The 20,570-nt window shown below is 38.8% G+C and overlaps 1 long non-coding RNA gene across 1 annotated transcript; it reads right to left on the bottom strand.

Moving 5' to 3' along the window:
- Positions 1 to 10,040: 10,040 nt before the first annotated feature.
- LOC139445752 (uncharacterized) lies at positions 10,041 to 18,795 on the bottom strand. The gene is made up of 2 exons (XR_011651882.1): positions 18,707 to 18,795; positions 10,041 to 10,496 (listed from the first exon to the last, which is right to left on the bottom strand). It is a non-coding gene; the product is annotated as an uncharacterized lncRNA (long non-coding RNA).
- Positions 18,796 to 20,570: the final 1,775 nt, after the last annotated feature.

Genomic DNA, 20,570 nt, shown 5'->3' with positions numbered 1-20,570 from the left:
GAATCTGAGAAACTCTGCTTCCAAGGAAACGTTTAAGTCTCTCCTCAAAACCCACTTCTTCAGTTCAGCTTTTCAATAGATCTCCTGATTGTTGGCATATGTACATAGACATTACATTTTAACTTTGTCACAGTGCCAGTGAGCAACTGTCGATGGATAGTAGGCGCTTTACAAATCAATTATTATTATTGTTATTATTATTATTATTATTATTATTATTATTATTATTATTATTATTATTAAGCTTTATTCCCAATATTTCAAAGTCCCCACTATTCCAGTCTCGTTTCAGATCCTGACATAATTTGATGTCACTACCTGTCATTGAGCCTATGCATACTGCTTTTGTTTTATCAATATTAATTTTTAATCCTGACATTTTATAAAAATCATTTAGGGTGTCAATCGCTGTACTTAAACTTTCGTCAGTCCCATCTAGAAATATTTCATTATCATCAGCATATTGTCCAAGTTTATGTTCCACATTATTCAGTTTGATACCTTTTATTGCATTATTTTTACGAATCATTATTCCCAATGTTTCTGCACAAGCCAAACTTTTCCAGTGTCAGCATGGTAAACTGTTTTGAAACGGTATCAAAAGCTTTTTCAAAGTCTATAAGTAATAGTAAACATGGCTTATTTTGTAATTTTGTCTCAAACAAGATATCATATAGTATGTTTTCGCTAATACATCTCGAAGGATAAAGCCAGTTTGGTTTTCGTGTATAAGAGTATTAAGTGTTGTTTTAATTCTGTTTGCTATACATATACTCAAGATTTTATATCGTGAATTTAAGAGAGAAATTGGTCGCCAGTTTTTGAGTAGTTGTTTATCTTTAGTGCCTTTGGGTATACAGGTAATGACACCTCTATTCATTGTTCGACTTAAAGTGTTATTTCTAAATGTTTCTGTAATATATCTGTATACCCATATTCCAAGATCTTTCCAGAAAAATTTGAAAACCTCTACAGGGAATCCATCAATACCTGGGCTTTTGTTATTTTTCATAGATTTTACGGCCTTTGTTACTTCATTCATGTTAATCATATCTTCTAAATAATCAAACTGTGATTTACTAAGTTTTGGTGTGTTAAGTGTAATACATTTTTGGATTCATTAGTTATTTCTCCACTTGAGGAGTATAGTTTCTCATAACAATTTCTTTGTTCAGTTAAGGTGGATTGTCCTTCGGTTATTAACTCCCTTTTTTCATTTATAATACTGTTAATTAGTTTACTGGTATAATTCCTAATTCCTTTCAAGATGACAAAAATAATTAGATGTTTTTTCTCCTTCCTCGTACCACTGGATTCTGTTTCTTATTTGTATTCCCCTTGATTCTTCTTTTAATTTTTCAAAAAGTACTTAATATTTAGACATGTCTGACAGCTTTGATTCACTTATATTCTGAAATTTTCCCCTAATTTCCTCTTCTATTTGTATTATGTTTACCTCTAAGTTTTAACTTTCTTCATTTTTGGTTTTATTTAAATAAGTGGAAAAATATATTGATTTGCCTGTCACTTTCATCAAAAATGTTTCTAAAAAAAGAGTATCACTGATTTCTAATTTTAAGTTTAGATCTTTAGTTTTTCTTGCTTCATCTTTGGAATATTTACTGCTTGAATATTCTAGCTTTGTTTCTTCTAGTGTATCTTTCACTATTTGGATATATTCATTGTTAAACAGTAAAGATGTATTCAACTTCCAGTAGCCCCTACCTCTTTCTTTGCTAAGTGTATTTGAAAAAGTCAGAGTTATTGCTGAGTGATCAGATTTGTATCCTGGTATAATTGTAGAATCAATAGTTATATTTGCAATGTCTTGTGAGACCAAAAGGAAGTCAGGTCTAGCTTGTTGTTTAGGCTTTTTCTTCCACCATGTGTATTTCTTTGCATCTAGATTTTTCTCTCTCCAAATATCAATTAGATTAAAGGTTGTTTTTTTTTCAAGTTCTAACTTTCTTGCTTTGGGATTGTTGATATGTTTATAATTTTCCAAATCAACATCTGGATTTAGAACCAAGTTCCAATCTCCGCATATAACCATTGATTCGTTTTCAAATTCGTCAGTATTATCGAACAAAACATTGTAAAAAGCAGGTTCATCTTGAATTGGCCCATAAATATTAGTCAGAGTTAACCTTATGCCCTCTATTGTGATATCTGCTGTTATATAGTTCCCATTAATATCTTGTTTAAATCTATGGATTTATATTTCTAGAGTATTACAAAACAAAATGGCAACTCCTCATGCATTTGACTTGTAAGGCGCTATTATACTTTGAAGTCCCCATTCATTTCTCATTAATGTTTCGTCTTCTTTAGAAATATGAATGTCTTGTAAACATATTATAGAAAATTTCTTCTTTCGCCATAGGTTCATTACTTCTTTACGTTTCCTTTTATCTGCGGGCCCCTGCAATTTGCTGATGCTATTCTTATTTTGTCATCCATATTTAGTGTTTTCCAAACTAAACAGATTCATATTGTTGTCAAGGTTGTTATATATATCATACACTGGTTCATCACCTACTGAATTGAATGTTTTTAAACTTTGCGGGAAAAACATATTGTATGAAAACATACAATGATAATAAAAACCAAATAGAAAGGGTAGCGTTTCCACAAGCTATATCCACCATGGGTATTATAAATCAAACAATATTACCATGGCCAGAATTGGGTGTGTTAATATAGACATCAACTGTTTTTAAAAACAGCTTTTCATTTTTCATTAATAACATTGTAGATTGTTTGCCACAATATAAGCAATGGTGTATTAGTATAGGAACTCTACAGTTATTTATGCTGCTTTTAGCAGATGATTTTATAGTAATAGATAGTACAGTTATTGGTCTTCAAAAGATATTAGATAAACTTTTCCAATGTTGTGATAAATGGCAACTGCAAATTAATAATAACAAGAGCAAGGTAATTGTATTTCACAAAGGTGGTCGATTAAAGAAATATGATTTTTTTCTCTATATACATGTCCACTGGAAATTGTTTCAGTGTATAAATACTCGTGTGTACATTTTTCAAGCTCTAGCTCATGGTCCTCATGAGGGGGAGGGGGAGGGGGAGGGGGGGATGGGTCGTTACTCACTCAAAGTAAACCAATATATGAAAATTATTAAATATTGGACTAGGTTGTTATTTCAAACTGATAAGCCTGTTATGAAACATGTTTATGATTATCAAGTGTCCTTGGCTGATAAAGGTATTGAATGTTGGGCTTTTCATGTAAAACATTTATTGTTATCATATATTTTTTGTTTTGTCTGGTGTAATCAAGATGTTCCAAATGTAGGTAAGTTTATTGTTTGTATTTAGCAAAGATGTATAGATATGACCAGCAAACCTGGTTAGGTAAATTAAAAACATTTTCCAAACTTTAAAACATTTAACATCAATACCTGTTAGAGTATATCAATTTGCTCTTAGTTCTTACCCTTGTTCTAGCCATAACCTATCGCGTGAAGAAGAAAGAAAAAATGGTCTTTCTAGAGATGAACGCTAATGTCCATTTAGTGTAGTGTGTGTATTTGAAACTGAGTATCATGTTCGCATTGAACGTCAATTTTATTCAGATCTAAGAAATAGTCTAATACCGAAGTATTACCATTCACGACCTTCATTTGACAAATTTCGCACTCTTATGTCTTGCCAAAATGAACATGTTATTAATGAATTAGCTAAATATATTTTTCTTGCTTTTAAGAAACGACAACAGTTCTTCAAATGTATGCATTAACTCAATTGTTTCACTCAGTATACCACTTGTATAATCTGGCGTCTGCTATTGTTGTAATCCAATGTATCCATATTGTATAATATATAGTATCTTTACTGAAATAAATTCATTCAATCAATATGTGTCGTCGTGTATTTTACCCTTGAGAACATGTCACTGTATTTAGTAAACTAACATTAGACATTGGTGTGTAATCACTCCGACAAATCACAGAAACTTAAAATGGGAATGTGATAAAACATGGCTGGATCAGAAGGAAAATACCTGTTAAGGGATTTCACTTTATGTATGTAATGTAAATAGCCAAATACAGATGTTAATGGTGTGCCTTTTATTCAGATCAAATTTGTTTGTGAGAACTAATGGTCCATTGTGTATAGATGTTGATCGTATCAAAGTAGATTCGATACGAAAATGATTTTAAGTAATAAATTTAGAACACATTTCATCTGAAAATGTACTAATATGTTTGCAATAAAACTGTCAATGTATTTTGGAGCTATTCGTACACAAGTGTACTCTGTTAAATAGGGATAATGTGACATTTTGTTTGTTAAAGGTTTGTGTGAGATGGATATTCACCGTTACTTGCATTGTTTTGTTACAGCTGTTTACACATTATTCCGGTCACATTGATCCGGACGTAAGTTGCACTGCGGTGTCACCGTGACCTGCTGAGGGTAATCAGAGAGTCAAATCAATGTTCGATGGACGGAGTATATTACATGGGGAACGAAAACAGCCAAACTAGTCCAAATATTACGCCAGTGTTTAGCAGCCGTTGTGACCAACCGATCACCAATTCAGTCACCTTGTATGTTGTGTATGAAAATCATGGGACGAATTAGAGTAAATACCAGCCCCAGAGTTGAGCCATGCCACCTGAAACTACTACTGTACACATAAACATGAGATCCAGTACTTGTTTTACCAAACCGTGGCGTGGTGTGAAGCACAGAACCAAAAGCTTTCTCGTTGCTGTGACGAATGACATTCACTTGGCGACCGAGCGGCCCAAGGGAGATAAGTCGGTATATGATGTTTGATGAAGTGAAGTAAAATACATTTGTTAATCTAATGATGTTTGTGTGTGAAAAGATAAAAATTCAATCACAAATGGTGCTATCGAAATTTGTTGCAAATAAGTAGGCTTATTGACCAATGTTTTTAGAAATCCCCATCGGAGACAAGCATTGGCTTCTAGACCCATGTTATTCAGAATTCCCCTGGGACAAGCATTGGCTTCTTGACCCATGTTATTAGGAATCCCCCTGTGAGACAAGCATTGGCTTCTAGACCCATGTTATGCATAATTCCCCTGGGAGAAGCATTGGCTTCTTGACCCATGTTATTAGGAATCCCCCTGGGAGACAAGCATTGGCTTCTTGACCCATGTTATTAGGAATACCACTGGGAGACAAGCATTGGCTTCTTGACCCATGTTATTAGGAATCACCAATGGAGACAAGCATTGGCTTCTTGACCCATGTTATTAGGAATACCACTGGGAGACAAGCATTGGCTTCTTAACCCATGTTATTAGGAATCACCAATGGAGACAAGCATTGGCCTCTTGACCCATGTTATTAGGAACCCCCCATGGAGACAAGCATTGGCTTCTTGACCCATGTTATTAGGAATTCCCCTGAGAGAAGCATTGGCTTCTACATACATACTCAATACTACAGCAGAGCAGCATCGAAGACGTGTTTGGAATAGCCTCTGCTTCAAACTATCAGTAAAGACCACGGTGTGGATGAATTAGCTGTGTGCTGAAGAAACCCTTTAAGAAGTTAATCGCCATCCGTTAACGTGGTACGCATGAGCTTTTCGAAACTAGTTTGACGCAAACACCAATAATTTACTGTATACTTTTTGTATTAGTCTAATACCCAAACGCATGCACCATAGCATACAAATGTACTCACGCAAAAGTAAAAATACTCATTTGAATATAATTGCAATCGCCCACTGAAGTTACTAGTATATTACTCCAGGAGTAAATGTGCATCAAGTAAGATGATATACAAGTATAATTTGTTATATATTTACACTGACTATGCCATCTACGCAGATTTCCAAAGAGCGTCACACGAATCTTGTTCATGATATGTCTGATCACGGCCTCAAACTATCAAAACAGTTATGGTACTCATTTGGAGGACAATTCCAAAATTGATGCAGAAGAATTCCCTAGTTTGCTCTGTACCTGTTTCCGTGGTTTCTTTTAGGTGAACAATTGACTTGCCTGTGCATGTGTTTGTGTTTTTTGCCACCGGTGGGGCAGTATATGTTCACCCTTTCGCAAACACCTATTATTTGATGATTCACATGTTCATGATGTAGTCGTATTCATACAAAGGAAATATTTTAACGGTTGTGTGATTTTGTCGCTTGTGTTTTATTTAAACAGGAAATCTGAAATATGACTGCTGAATGGATACCGGAGACTGGATACAAATGCGTTTTATTCACAGTGTACATAATCTCTTCGATGCGCTCCTCTGATATAATATGTGACTCTATTGGTCCAATTTTCTAGTTACCACAAGTGACATTGTATAACTTGTTACAAGTGCTGCTCAATAAACAGTGGTGTGGAATACATAATAGTTGTTTTTTCAGCGTATGAGTTGGTATTTCTGCTATCCAAAATGTCTTATTATTGATATAAATGCGATGTTTAATAATGCGAGCAAAGACCACTCGCATTTTTTGCATTTAATTGACGCTTGCGTTAATTTCAAGATTTACTGTATTTTCTAAAATGTAGTTTTGATAGTTCTTCGTGTCCTTCAAAATAGGAGTGTATCATTTGCCAAGTTATGGGAATTACAAAGCATTCGGAACACATGGGTTTAGAAAGATAAATAGCATTAGGGGTCAGGACGTCTCCCTGTTCAATTTCTGCTCTATTTCTGCTCACTATTTATATTGCTTCCTCAACACATAATTATGACATATCGTACAATGGAGTATGCTTTGAGCAGACATTTGTGATGATTATGCTTATGTGATGATATATGGTTTATCTTTGAGGTGAGGTGAAATGGGTTTAACGTCGATTCCAAGATTATTGCACTTATATAGCGACGTGCATGCACGTGTGTGTGTGGCTGCTTGTACTAGTCCGGAATGATGCCGATTTATAGTGCCAGCTCACTGAGATACCATGCCGCAGTTTAACATGAATACCCCACTCAGACACAGTTTACTGACTCCAAGCCGACCAGTCCTTGTTTTAGCCCCTTAATGCCGAGCGCCAGACAGGGTAACAACAAGTACCATCTTTTCACGTCCTTCCCTCTCCGGGCGGACGCTCTACCACTAGACCACGGAGGCGGTCTTATCTTTGAGACAGGGTTTTGGGGTACTTTTGCTGAACCTCTCTTTGTGAAGATTTTAATGGAGTTTTCCTACTCAAATACAAAAGAGGAATGGACATGTCTTTAGGTTTTAGACTCAAGCCAAAAGTTGATAGTACTGATGCATGGTTTTGGCAGATTTCTTCTTCAATTGACATTTTGTCCTAAAATGTGTCATTATTTGATATGTCACTGATACCATTCTTTAGACGGATTCAAGGCTATTGGATGGTTATTTGCTAATATCCTAGTTTTCATTCAAAGGATGGAGTGAATTTCAAAATTGAAATGTGAGTTGACAATTCTGCTGATGCCCAAACTATTCTGGCTGACTCGTGTCTCTCCAACGTAAATCATTCCACAAAGGCTACATTCAGAGATGACATATGCCTGTAAATGTGAAAACTGACCTTAGTTTCCAGGAAGCATGGAGAGAAAAGGGCATGAAATATGTATGTTAGTGAGGTAGGGTACATTGAGTATGGTTTGTATTACCCGATCTCTGGCTCAAGTCAAGAAACTAGATTTTACATAGGTGATATACCGTACTATACATCAGTTGTGACGATAACCTCTAAACAGAGTCAGAGGCAATTCGTTGTCCAAAGTTGCGCCCCTTAAAACCTATGTTCGTTGGGTCGAATCCAAGATAAGCCATGGTCTGTTATTCCGCGCATGCCGAAAAAGCGACATTTTTGCGACTGGGTTCCGTCCAAGCGCAAACGGGCATAGTTAAAAGGATTGTCAAAGCGTTGCTGTAATGATTCATGTCTATTTCCCCTATGCCGTATATATTCCATATGCTATTTAAAACACATCCTGACTTAAGGTATTTATACAGTATGATTGAACAGATCAACTGTTTCTAGGGTATATTATTAGATGCAAGACGTGTTATTTACAGACCGCCGTCATATAGCTGGAATATAGCTGAACGCGGCGTTAAACAACAAACAAAACAAATGTGTGTTAAATCCAAAAAAAGTATTCCCGAGGGATTCTTTGAGCGAAGTACTTGAAGTCATACGCGCATTGTGATTGAATTGTATTTTCGCACATAACATTTATCGATAAGGGGACGAGTTTGCTTGCGGGTTACGGAAAGGGGCGAATAGTGACGAATGTAGTGACGAATGTAGTGACGAAAGTAGTGACGAGTGTAGTGACTGTAAACCTGGTTAATGGTAATGTGACCCGGTGGTGGAGCAATCTCTGAGTTAGCTACATAGGGTCGTGATGGGTTTTAATGCTTGACGTAAAACACACTTCAAACACTATCGTACACGTAAAATTCATCTTTTTTTATCGTAAATGCTTATCGTAAAATACCAAAAAATAACTGCTTAACGTAAATAAATAATTTACTGCTTATCGTGAAATGATTAAAATGGTCAAAAACAGTCTGTCTTCAAGACCCAAATGCTTCGCCACAGAAAGTAGGCTGCGCAACTGACGCAGGGGACCAGTCTAGAATGTTTAGCGATTTGAGATTTTACCGGGTATTAAAAATATGAATTGTCAGAAAAGCAGAATTAAAAGTCCGATGTCCCTCTATGGCCGATTTAGGAATTTTTCGCGACGATTTTATTGAAAAAGAAGAAAAATTACTGCTTAATGAAAAAGTACCCTAAATTGGACTGCTTACTGCTTATTGGACCCACCCATCAGGACGCTTCACATAAGCACCACCTTCTCATAACATCCTCGTCTTCATTTACATATTGTCACATTTTCATCTTTTATCATCGCTTGATGCTGTGTTTGTCTTATCTTGCCCTTGGCTGCAGTTGCATGTCAGCTAACAACAACCTTGATGCACTTTTGCACTATCTGTGGTTTCTACAGCTTCACCTGGATTTCCCCTATCTATTTTTAGATATGTCCAACCCTTCATATTACTGTGCAGAGTCTTGACTTCCTTTGACATGTGTCAGAAGCTACCTGTCTTCTGATTTACCCTTTGGTCCTCTTCTTCAAACTGAAAACTTATTTCCAGGAGATAATCATTTCAATACTCTTATCACATAAACACACACACACACACACACACACACACACACACACACACACACACACACACACACACACACACACACACACACACACACACACACACACACACACACACACACACACACACATACACGCACATACACACAACACACAAACACACACACACACTCAACACACACACACTCAACACACACACACACACACACACACACACACGCACATACACGCACATACACACACACACAGACACACACACAAACACACACACGCACATACACGCACATACACACAACACACAAACACACACACACTCAACACACACACACTCAACACACACACACTCAACACACACACACACACACGAACACACACGTGTAGGTTTGCACGTAGACATTATAATGGTTAAACAAATAAGTCAAAATGACAATGTGTAATTTATTTTCTTTAATAACAATACATTCAGATCTTTGCTACAGCTGGGAAAATACGGATAAATACATTCAGGAACACATACTATAAATAAATAACATGAAGTATATTCCTCTCATATACCAATCCACCTCGTAGGAAGGTCACCCACAGAGAGATTGGAACACAAGAAAAGCTGAGTAAGGACATAGCTCATTCAAATGAATTGCATTTAAGTTAATTATTGTAATTCGCTTAAAACATACAACAGCGTCTAACAGTTAAATAAATCTACATATGTGTATTTTCATTTGAATGTTTTTTTTAAGGTGATGAATGTGATCCCATGATACGTGATACGTGTGAACAATTCAACCTTTTCCATTGGTTGAATCCTATTGGGGCACCGCATTCGGAGAGTTCGTACACATATCCTTATACACCAGTATTCCACTTTCAGGCGAACCTAATGTTGTATTTTCTTCTCTTCACTCTATCAGACCTAAGTGTTGTGACGTCCAAGAACTGATTCCTTTCCCATATGTCCTAGTATCCATTCCATTCCCCTTACTATGCACTCCTAAATTTCATTCCGTCTAGTAAACATGCACTCTGCTGACACTACGACGTGGAATGGAGAGTTTGCCAATGACCTTCACCTTGACTTTATCCACAGACAGGCTTCATGGCTATCATGTTCTCTGCGCATGTCAGAGGGAGTTGGACGACCGTAAGTAGAGCTTCACATACTCCTTTACATGGGTTAATACAGGCACTGAATGGAAGGAAGAGAATGTACCAGCCAGCGATGAAGCCGGCGATGGGCCAGGCGAGGAACAAGAGGATGAGGAGCCAGAGGATGGCCCAACAAAGACCTGGGCACACCCCACCCCCACCGCTCCCCTCGCCACTGCCAACTCCGCTACCGTCTCCCTTTCCCATGGCTTAGTCTGAAATACACGACAAAAACAGTAAATATTCATGGAGTAAAATATTGCATGGTTCAGTGAAATGCATTTACATTAATAGTGATCTGTACCCGAGTGGCGGATGATACCGGTAGGGCAGGACATGCTAAGTCTTTCGCGAACTCCTGGTCTCATCACTGAATTCCAGTAATCTATTCAAATATTTCTGTTATGCCATTTTCGTAGCATAATCAAGACTGGTTATTCTCTGGCGTGGGCTGTGAACATCAATCTTTGTTCTAACGTTAGCACACACTTATGATAGTGGCAGAATAGAGATCACTTTGTGTACGTGAGTCGAGGTTCTTGCTGTTTTAGCATTGGCCTAATTCCCATTCAGTGTACAATAAACGCCATAATCCATAGAAATCATATAATATATACATATTGAAAGAGAATTATGAAAAGTCTCTTCTGAAAGCAGAGTCCTTTGTACGATTCCGTACATAATATTTTCAAACCCTCAATTGAAACATCGTCACGGGGTCCAAATAAAACATGACGCCATGCGTTACCGTTTCACATTCATCGTATTCCAACAATGTTTGACAGTGATGGACTTTGGCACTGTCAAATCTGTAGGTAAGCATATAGCTCTGCATTGAAAACACGGTAAGGTGATCACCTAATAATATACTTAAATATGAATTATACACTAATTTACCTTAGGTTATATAGATCGTCCTTAAATGTACAAAAAAAATGTTTAATATATTACGGATGAGAGTAACTCAACATTGGAATCAAGTTAATGTTATTCTGAGGGGTTAAACATGTGTTGTTCCCGTAAAAGTTGTGATCTAGACGGGTCATGTTAAGTTCGTGTATGGCCACTGTTAGCTCGTCAGGGCTGTGACTGTTACTACAGCTGATCAGCTCACAGCCTAAGCCATGGGTACAGACTTTCGTGTGTTCAACAAGTATCAACAAGTATCGGTATCAAATCTTCAGCCGAAATAAGACGCTGACAATACTTGGGTGTTGAAAATAGATAATCAGTTATGGTAACTGAAAACCTAATGTGAGAGTGATCGATTATTGTTTAACCCCTCATCAGAAATTTTGCAGGTATTCGCGGCGATACAGATTGCACCATGACCGGGGGGTCAGCTCTGTGACTATGGGTCCCGGTGACGTGGCCAGCTGCTCATGACGTCGAGTCACTGGTCTGCCACCGCGAATAGCAGAGAGTCCGATTCAGAATCATAAGGAAAGAACAGATGAGCAGGAAGGGAGCACAACTGACGCCCATGGAAATGCTTACTTCTTGGCTAAATGTTGTTACCCAAATTTAAAACAGATGTCATCTATGTTTTCTAAGTAAACCTCAAGTGAATGAGTGAGTGAGTGAGTGAATGAGTTGGGTTTGACGCCGCTTTTAACAGTATTCTTGTTATATCGCGGCGTGTCAGCTTAATGTGGGTGGAAAGCCCGAAGTGATGCAGGTCAAAGACGTTTACCAGTTCGGTGAAACCCACGAGCACGGGCATGGTGCTGACAAACCTAGAAACATAATCGGGGCGAACCTTGATTCGAACTCACAATCATAGGTTTCTGGCGTGCCCAAGGGACGCAACTGTGCACAGCGAATCACGGTGCCTTAGACGACTGCCCCAAACCTCAAATGACATTTGTACTGAAGGGTTTAAGTGCCACAGTCTAAATTGTTTTATCATCTACGTAGATGATACTTATATGTACATAAATGATACTTACATCTACGTAGATGATATTAATTTCTACGTAGATTATACTAATATCTACATAAATGATACTTACTTCTACGTAGATTATACTTATATGTACAGAAGTGATACTTACATCTACGTAGATTATACTTATATCTACATAAATGATACTTACCTCTACGTAGATGATACTTATATGTACATAAATGATACTTACTTCTACGTAGATTATACTTATATCTACATAAATGATACTTACTTCTACGTAGATGATACTTACATCTACGTAGATGATACTTTTATCTACATGAGTGATACTTACTTCTACGTAAATGATACTAACATCTACGTAGAATGAATGAATGAATGAATGCCCTTTATTTCCCCCAATGATTTGGAGAGTAGTACATACAATTACATTACATTATTTGACAACGGCAATGACAAAATACATGTAAGTACAACAGATTGAGCTGGGTAAGCAGTAATGAAGTGATGCGTGAAACTACAGTTACATGATGTGTGACATAGCTTCACAAATACAATATGGATGTTAAGTTCCATGAGCTGACATGTTTAGCCACGATACTCATAAATGTTGCCCAGCTGTCAAGTGTCATGTCCTGGACCACATCTGTAATAGCACCGAGGTATGTCAGAATCTTGACGGCATCACTAGACGTGTCCTCAAGTCTGAGATATGTTTCAAGGCTAACATTGTCAAATAGAGACTCACTAAGCACATTTCTCTGTTTCATTAGGCCATCACAGTAAAGCAATTGGTGCTTAACAATGTCATCACATTCATAGTTACAGATAAGACACAGTCCAGACGTTACAGGTAATATGCCGAGCTTTACAAGAGCATATGCAGGGGGGGGAAGCAATATCATACCATACACACAGAGACCAGAGACGATGTGGGGCAAGGCGGGTGTGGATAGCACTAAACCTATGCATGTCTGGACGTTGTTGCAAAGTATTTCTCCAATTCATATTTTCAGACTCACTAATAGCTCGTTGTACCATGCTCTTCCATACACTCTTAGATGGAAATTCCCCAGAGTTGATTAGTTTATCTAAGACGCCTGAGAATCCATACTTTTGAGCCACATTCAGTAGATCATGTGTTATGGATCTGGCACTGTGTGAGAGAGTGGTGACATACTGGGATACTCTGAGATAAAAAATCGGCTTCATAATGGTTGTGCCTGCTGCTCTACAGAGTCGTCCCAGAAAGAGAAGCTTCATTTTCTCCACCTTGCCCAGCATTGACCACAATCCTAGAACCTGGGTTGTAGCAGCTGTACAGGATCTCCTGTGAAGGTTTTGGACTCGTCGTGCAAAGTAGCGCTGTAGGGTTTCCATCTCACTGATCTCACGGTTGTTGATATTAGGCCAGAGCTCACATGCATAGAAGGCAGTGGGGAAGATCACTCGTTGCCAGATATTCGATGAAGATACTGGGCTCAATCCTCCAGCTCTAAGACCAACATTTCTTAAGGAGTTGATTGTCTGCCGCGCCTTAGCACGTAGATTATACTTACATCTACGTAGATGATACTTTCATATAGGTAGATTATACTTATATCTACATAGATGATACTTACATCTACGTAGATTATACTTTAATCTTCGTCAAAGATACTTTCATCTCCGTATGTGATGTTATTATTGTACGTATCGTTAATCAGACAGTGATTTTGCCTTGTAAAGTTGCTCTCCCAGTTTAAACGAACATTAATATTTTAATGAAGGTGATTAGTAATACTAAATTACTGTTAATCTAATTATATTTTTGGGAGCATGTTGGTCGTTTATTTCCATTTGGCCATTTCAGTATTTTCACAACATACTGAGATCATTTGCTTTCAATTATGACAAATTGTACACAACTTTTGAAGATAGAGATGTGACTATACTGAACCAAATTAAAAACTTCACAATCGTAAAATTTTAACATTTTGACTAGTAATCATTGTGGGCCCTTATTGTGTATTTAAACAGTAATGGCCACGTATTGTCTTCAGATAACACCCGTGTGCAGGTGAATCGATCAAAATCATGTGCACAGCACTGTAGTGGCAAAAAGTGCTTTTTCACGTGCAACTGGTCACGTGGCCATAATACCGCACGTGTTTTCAGCCATACTTGTTAGCAGTCATTAACCGAAAAAGAAAAACACAAGAATACAAAAGTCTTTATAGCCACTTGTCATGCCACACCTTTCAAATGTGCAACGTGAACGTGCCATCGGCATGTTGCAGACGGGAACGTCCGTAGCTGAAGTCGCAAGGACGATGGGTTGTAGTCGACGGACTGTTTATGATTTACATGATCGTCAGATTGACTTACGTCACCTCCGTAACCGATTATTGACGGCTACATCAACCAGAAATGAACTGTTTAGGGGTAGACTGAGTGCGCAAACTGTTCGAAACCGTCTGAGAAAACTGCTCACCTTCAAGCACGACGGCCATACTGCGGGCCGATTCTGACTCAATTACACAGACGTCAACGTCATTTGTGGGCACAGATAAACTTACGATGGACTCAGAGGAATTGGAATTAAGTCGTCTTCAGTGATGAATCCCGATTTAATCTTCGATTTGCTGATGGTAGGGCGAGGGTGTGGAGGCGCTGTCATGAACGTTACGCCCAGGACGTTTACAGATTTCGAGGCGGAAGTGTCATGGTGTGGGGTGCTTTCTGTTGTACTAGTTCATTGTGTGTAGAACTTGACAGTATCACACACTCCTTTATTTTTCCAGCTTTTACTGGCTCATCAATATAACAAGCGTGGTCGGTTATACTATCTGTTGTGGTTGACTTCTTCTTTCAAGCAATCAGAAAACGGAATATAGGTTTTAGCCGACTTAAAGACCTTATGGTATGACATCAGCGCCTAGCGACTTACGGGGTTTGAGGTTATGAACGGAGCTGCTAATATCTTGATCTGTAATCTCGCTCGCTAAGATCTCATCATCTTTCAGACAATTGACACAGCTGAAACAATCGTGGTTTAACAAGTACATTGTCACATCATTTGAAAAATCTATTGATTAGCCATTTGTTTCTGTGTAAGGGTTTAACAGCTGTTTGAGGAATCCAGGACATGCCGTTTCTTTGGCACCTTCATTTGTATACGTCTTTATCAGTTCCAGAGAATGTTACAGTCTCTTGTACTAGCTGCTCAATTTATATCTGATACAACTTTCTTCTTGTTATCTTCCTGTTTGCGTTTGCATAAAGTTTTAAGTACTGACCCTGCTATTCTATACGTTTCCAGTGACTCTGTTGAAGGGTATTTTCTGAAGGTGTTCCCATTCCTTCTCAAACCATTCTGGTTGTTGTTGTTGTTGTTGTTGTTGTTGTTGTTGTCGTCGTCGTCGTCGTCATGGTCTATACTCGTTTCTAACTAGCATCCTATCACCACATATTAGCATCTCTTGTTGCAGGATTAACGTTGCTTGGTTAATATCTGATGGCACTCAATCTTCAAAAGTCTTCAACATACAAGTCACTAAGTAGTCTCTATATTCAGGTCTAGTGGTAGAGCGTCCCCCCGGAGAGCGGAAGGTTCGGGGTTCAATCCCCGGCCGCGTCATACCAAAAGACGTTAAAAGATGGTACTTGTTGTTACCCTGTCTGGCGCTCGGCATTAAGGGGCTAAAGCAAGGACTGGTCGGCTCGGAGTCAGTATACTGTGTCTGAGTGGGGTATTCATGTTAAACTGCGGCATGGTATCTCAGTGAGCTAGCACTATTAATCGGCATCAGTACGGACTAGTACAAGCAGACACAAACACACACACACGTACACGCACGTCGCTATATAAGTGCAATAATCTTGGACGCGACGTTAAACCCAATTTCCCCTCACCTCACCTCATCCTTATATTCTCGTTCTCTTTTATCATTCCATTTATATCTTGTTCTCTTTTCACATTGTGCATAATCAGGTGTCAATGATGTTACTGCCATTTTAAATACATCATCTTTTAACACAGAATTTGGAAGATGATCTGATTCGGTACGCGATAAATCTTCAAACTTTTTCACGTAAGGAAACATAGTTTCGGATACACAAATGTAATGAGGTGTTCTATAACATTAACACCCAACATATGTACAGTCGCCACAGAGAGGGAGTTTACCATTCCGGATATAAAGGTCAAGGGTTTATAACCGTTTATTACAATATCTTTGTTCTTGCGTTGCCCTGGTCTAGCGACTCCTGTTTCATATCAAATGGTCGGCCTGTTGAACGCAGTTACGTACATAACGTTCATTTCGAAGTCGGTAGACACGCTGTCTTCCATCTCGGCGTTCGAGAAGAAATCGTGATTCGTCACTGAACCAGACTCCGCCAGTTTCTCAGAGACAATGCCTGTGCGGTGTTACTCCATCGCATACGTTGCAAACGTCTCAACACAGGGACACAAACTGTTCTTCTGGTTCCAATTCCAACCTCTCAGACGATTCCTGATTGTTTGGTCCGATACCCTCTTCAAACCAGGCACATGTCCTGCATTCTCGGTGGCAGTAGCATGTTGATGACGTAGATGAAAGACCCGGATGTAGCGATCTTGTGCAGGGGAGATGACTCTTGGTCAAACACATAGACGACCTTGGGTTGAATTGCAGCGGGTATAACGACCCCATAAACGATATATGGTGCTCTGGTGTACGTTGAAATGACGTGCAACCGCAGACTAGAAATCTCCAGGTTGATGGCGATGATTGGCAGCATTGAGTCTCGGCATTTTTCCACTTCCAAAAAGTCGACAAACGTATGACAAAATCTTGACTGACGTTTGACTTTATATACTCACTGTCACATTGTCACAACTTGCATGTGCATTCTGCTTTTAATTTCCTTTCAATGGCCTTTGTTTGTGCAGTCTTATATAAGTTACTCTATTAAGCTACGAAAATCTAAAACAGTTGCGTTTGTGCACCAAACCAGTTAATGAACATGTGACTAACACCATTCACTAAAATATGTTTGTATTGAATGTTTCATGAATGAAAAAATCAACATTCTCATTATCTCCAATTCGTTTCCCTTTTTTTCTTTTTTTTGAAAAGTGTTTGTCAGCGCGATATGGCAGAAAGATCGAAGTGATTGATTCATGTCTCAGAAACATAAAAACATAATCAGGGCGAATAGGTATTCGAACCCCCGATTAGGTTACTACCACGCAACTTTGCATATCACCTTAGACGACTGGTGTAGACATGTGTAGAAACATGTGCAGATTAGTACATTCCGATTCGCTTCAATACATGAATGCCATTCTATTCTACATTCAACAAATAGACGCGAACAACCCGGCCGAGCCGTTATACAGCTCACACCCGCCATGAAAGGACTTTCAGGTGCTGTATTGTTGTGGTGAACACGCTCCAGCAAACCAGGAATATACCCGTACCTTCTACAAGTCAACTCGACAAGCACAGGCTGCGCATAAACGTTTTGCTTAACCTTTGACTCGTGGTTATAAGTGTCCTAATTTCCTATGTACATATTTTAATATCACATATTTTCTTTTTTTTCATATTTTAGTACTTATCAACTTTGCAATATCTTATCTTATCTTATCGTATCTTATCTTATCTTATCTTATCTTATCTTATCTTAAATGCTGGAATACGGATAAAAGTTTTTGTCATTCCTTTTTTGTATTCTTAATTACTCGTGACAATGTCTTCCTCGAAGTAGTTTCTCTGGTCGGGACAGCCGGAATATTACTGACTGCGGCGTTAAACAACATTCAACAGTCGCTCACTCACCTTTGAATATAAATTGTCATTGCAAGAGAATAACCAGCCTAGATGTCCTGCCGAAACAGTTTCCATTTGGCGTAAAGGACAAATAGCTGTGGAATTTCTATAATTGGACCACTGAAAATCAGTGATGACACCAGGCAGGTGTCCGTGAAAAGGGTGACTTATAGGAAAACAATAGTGTATTATGATATTCGATGAAGGTTGACATAAAAGGGGGTTATCTTTCATAACATCGGAGATATGCTGATTATGTTTTTAACATAAACAACCGCGCAATAGAAACACTTAAAAAATGTTCTGTGTTCCTTCAACCTCGGAAATACAAAGGCAGTTTATTCATACGTAAAGTTTTGCTTCATGCTTTTGCTTTCGTTAAGGTTGGACTGACCCGTTTCCTGTAACAAGGACGGGTATGAGGCAGCTGATATACGTGTTACAAGACACGACATTTGGGTTATCAAAACCTGGGCCCACTTTTAGCTTGAAAATATGTACAGTAAACTACGGTTATAACGAACTGACGGATATAAGGCACTATTTTTTGGTCCTGTCTATTTGCAGTATATATTCCGTACATTTGCTTCTAACGAACTACGGTTATAACGAATTAAAATTAGTGGTCCCTTTGAGTTCGTTATAACCGTAGTTTTCTGTAATTGTGATGCGTAAGTAGATGCAATTCAGTGAGAATGAGATATTTGGTATGTCTTACCGATTTAAGGAAGATCTAATCCGATAGTCGATAAGCGTCTACTCGCCAGGCTGTCGGTAACGCTTCACAGACACAACTCGTCACCTCAGTGTGTGTCTGTGTATATCGCCATGGCACCACTCTTGTTCTGTGGTGCCCTCTCTTGAACCCGCACCATTCCCCATTGTGCTCTTCACCCAAACATTGAATACCAATACGATTGACAATACTTTGATACGTTATGGGTAGGTAACGGTTGGTGGGGTGAATCACGACCACTCTATGTTGTTGTTGGGTTGAACATTCAGGAAAGTGAGTGATTGACTAAAATTTTACGCCGCATCATCACAAGGATTTAATTCTATTGTCAGCTGTATTATGTTCCATATGTGACTATGTAAGCTTGTCTGGGTGTTTGAATGGTTATTTAGAAACTGATTGGCAGAGGTCGTAAACCTCATCTGCGTCGGATGATAGTTGTCTGTTAGCTCGGGACTAGTCACCCTTTCATGAACCTAGGATGTTGTGACCTTGACCTAAGACAGGACATGCGCATTTGTTTCGCGGCAACACTTATACACTGATTCATGAGTTTGAGTTCTTGAACTTTTTTTTTGTCTTTGTCATTTTTAGATACGCACATGGAAACTCGACCACCCCCCCCCCCCCCCCCCATCCCCCACCCCTACACACACACGTACGTACGTACGCACGCACGCACGCACGCACGCACGCACGCACGCACGCACGCACACCACCAACTCAGTCCCACCTTACGACCCGTGAAGATCCGGGTTAGAATAGGTCTTCAACCCATGCTTGGGCGACTAAGGGGATCGGCTAGACAGGCTCACTGACTTGGTTGATGCATGTCGTCGTATCCCAATTGCGCAGATCGATGCTCATGACGTCAACCACTGGTTTGTCTGGTCCAGATTCAATTGTTTACAGGCCGCCGTCTTTTGCTGGAATATTTCTGAGTGCGGCTTTTAGCAAACAAGCAAACAAACAATCCCACCTTACCCTTCCTAGCCGTCTTCCTTCCACAGCGCTGTTGTGTCTCTGTTCAAGATGAGGCAAACGTACAGAACTCACCTCCTTTCAAGGAAGCACATGAGAGTTTTTTTCGCTCGGTGTTTCATATATATTTTTTTTCAATTCTAACTTAACTGTTGCTTCAGATTGATGAAGTGTTGTACTGTGGTTATATTAATATACACACTGATGGGTGTATCGAGGAATGTGTAATTGCAAAACAAACAAATCACGTGACAAAATGTACATAATATAAAGTCTTTAAATAAAATTTCTTTTCAGATCTTGGATCCAGCTTGTAAAATACACTCATGAATATATACAATAATCACACCAAGGTCAATAACTGCTGTGTGGTAAACTGTATGAGTTATATGATGGGGATTTGTACATAAGCTTGCTCTATCCCGTCTCCACCGTCTGAGATTTATCCGCTGACGGATACGACTTGTAGGTGGAAACACGAAGCAGGCTCGGTTGCCATGGAAACTTTCAAAGCAATGACGTTAAACAGTTCCCAAAGTGCACCTTTTCATTCGACTGAGTTCTGTATAAGATAATTACTGTAACCCCGCTTCTGTTTTGTCAAAATATACGGACATGTATTTCAATAATTGTATATTTTCAGCTACTTAGGTATCTGTGATACCCTATAGGGAGGCAATGCGCGCAGTGTTGAAAACCAGTTAACTGCCTGGAAATACACTATAAGCAAGGCCGTAGTTTTTTTGACAGGGGGCGGGGGGGGGGCAATTATTTGTACAAGTATCACTTGTCCCCAAACTGTTTTCTATAAAAGATCTGTCAGCTTAATGTGGGAGGAAAGCCCGAAGTGATGCAGGTCTCAGAC

The sequence above is a fragment of the Haliotis cracherodii genome, unplaced genomic scaffold (genome assembly GCF_022045235.1).
Source record: "Haliotis cracherodii isolate W230 unplaced genomic scaffold, xgHalCrac1.p SCAF_10, whole genome shotgun sequence".
Classification (NCBI taxonomy): Eukaryota; Metazoa; Mollusca; class Gastropoda; order Lepetellida; family Haliotidae; genus Haliotis; species Haliotis cracherodii.
Note: the sequence above shows the minus strand (reverse complement) of the source record. Positions and strands in the feature narration are given on the sequence as shown.